Below are 2562 nucleotides of genomic sequence, written 5' to 3'. Positions count from 1 at the left end.
TCCACCCTAAGTTGTTGATCTTTGCTCATCTAACGGATGATGGTACCTATTGTTAGATGTCATGGGTCCCACGACTTTTACAATTTTTTGTGCATGTCACCATACTCGTGTCACTTTTCGGGACTATTTTTTAAGTCTGTTTAATCATTTAAAATTTTAAACTTCTGCACGAAAAAGATCTTTATAGACTTAATTATATTTAATTAAATTTAAAACATTCAATTCCAAGTGAAGTTCACACAAATGTGTTCACTTCCCACATTTGGGCCGAAATCCACCATAAGTTGTTGATCTTTGCTCATCCAACGGATGATGGTGCTTGTTGTTCGATGTAATGGGTCCCATAATAAGAGACATTTAAAGATGTGCAAGAGTTTGAGATAACTATTAAATATAATGTTAATATTATTTGTAAATATATGAAATTCAAAAATAGTATAGAACATGAAACTTAGTTTCTAGAATAAAAAAATAACTAAATAAAAATATAAATTTTGATATACAATTTGAAAGGTAAAAGTTTAATATAAAAAAGAAAACATTCGATATCAAATCTAAAATATTAATTTAAAGTTTAACAAAATTCTTTAAAAATATGTTTACGATATATAATTTTAAAAAATAGTTTAAAAATATATATAAAAGTTCAACATTAATTTAGTGTAATATAAATTTTAATTTAATTTAATTTAATAAATAAATAAAGAATAAAAATATATGTAAAACTACTAGGGGGTCGGGGCTAGGGCACAAGTAATGGATGATTTAAAACTTTGCCCTAAGAATCTAGCCCTCCTTCCATGTAGAATTCTTCAGATAGCATAAGTTGAGAGAATTATTCAAGCCACATGTAGTTTGGAAAGTCACCCAGGAGCAACCATTTCCGGAGGAAGTCTTTGCCAATCCGCACCCATTCCCTGTGACGCGTCAAGAGCTTTGCATTCAACTTCAGGAGAAACAGTTGCCTGGCCACTAACACTGTTTGGTCAGGGAGGAGAAGCTTGGCTAATTCACTCGCTCAAGGGATCGCCACACCTACTTCTGCAAGGACAAGAACAATAATATCATCTCCAAGGAAGTCTTCCTTAAAAACCTTCCTCAACAGCATCAATATATCCACATTGTCTCCTCCTAGGTCCATAAGAGATGCCAATAATTAGGATGTAATGTCCGTGTTAACACGGTATCTATTTTGGTTTCGTAGAAACTCTCTGCCCAGCACCATCTGGATAGCCTCATTGGTGAACAACACAACCTCCTTGCAGACTGATTGGAGGGTTGGGTCTCTCACGGAGCCCAGAAAGGCCCTCTGATCTTCTTCTGAAATGATTCTCAAGCAGATGGGAGTGTCCATCTCGAGAAATCAGATTAACAAATTAAACAACCTGAGCCTATAAACCTAAACTAGAGGAAGAATTTAAATACCATGAGCTCCAACGATTTATCTAGCAAATGGAAAAGGCTAATTGAAGATGAAAGAAGAAAAGATTATATATAAATAATTGAAGCTCTTGATTGTAATAATTACTTCTCTAATCGTATTAATTGCTTTAAATTTTTTTAAATCTTTCGTATCTCTACAAATCTTTCCCATAAATGCATGTGCGCGAAATTGGAAACAACTATAAACCAGTACCAATTTGGCAAGTACCACATTGGAGGTCATGGGGACAAAGTGGATTGCAGAAGTGAATATATATCTATATATATATATATATTAAATGACCAGAATTATGTTCTCTTCAGAAAATTGGGCTGAAATAAAACTTCAGTCATTGATCTATGATCATCGAACGGTTTAAAATCATCGATGGATTTTAGGTATGTGTCACCCTTCATGTGTCAAAGAGGCCACACTTATTGATGCATCATGTAGAGTCCGGACTCAATGTGATGTGATGTTCCTTGTCTATTAATGGCAATGAATTCATGAAATCACCAATAAATTATATATTTTTCCATAAATAACAAAATATTCACCAAAACAAATTAAATAATTTTCAAGCGGTGGATAAAAATTGCCAATACATTTAAATAATTTTTCCTTGGGAGTAAAATTTTTCACCCATACAATTATATATTTGTTCCTTTTAACAAAAATTATTCGCCTCCTACAATATATATATTCCCCATAGAACAAGGTATAATTCGCTTGCAATTTATGGAATTTTCGTACCCTAGAAAAAAATCACCAATAAAAAATAATTTTTTACCCTATTTTGAAAAAGAAATTTGTCATCAATATGAAAATTTCCTCCTGAAAATAATGTCTAATTTCCCAAGATTTTACATAGTTTCTCGGGGTCTAGTTTCTTAAAGTTATCCCTGATACCCACCACTATCATTCTCTAGGACATCATCTGTATTACTCTCCCTCTTTCTCTTCCTACCAGTTGTTTCCTTTTGAAAAACATATTGTAGGTACTCTAACTCATCATGTTGCTTTGTTGACACTATTTTCAACATTTGCTCTGCTCATTAAAAACACATTCGAGAAGAATATTGTTGCAGGTTTCCTTGTTTTTCACCGTAATGCACCTGTGGTTCAATTTTAGACCCTAT

Source organism: Cryptomeria japonica, chromosome 5 (assembly GCF_030272615.1).
Source record: "Cryptomeria japonica chromosome 5, Sugi_1.0, whole genome shotgun sequence".
Lineage (NCBI taxonomy): Eukaryota > Viridiplantae > Streptophyta > Pinopsida > Cupressales > Cupressaceae > Cryptomeria > Cryptomeria japonica.
Note: the sequence above shows the minus strand (reverse complement) of the source record.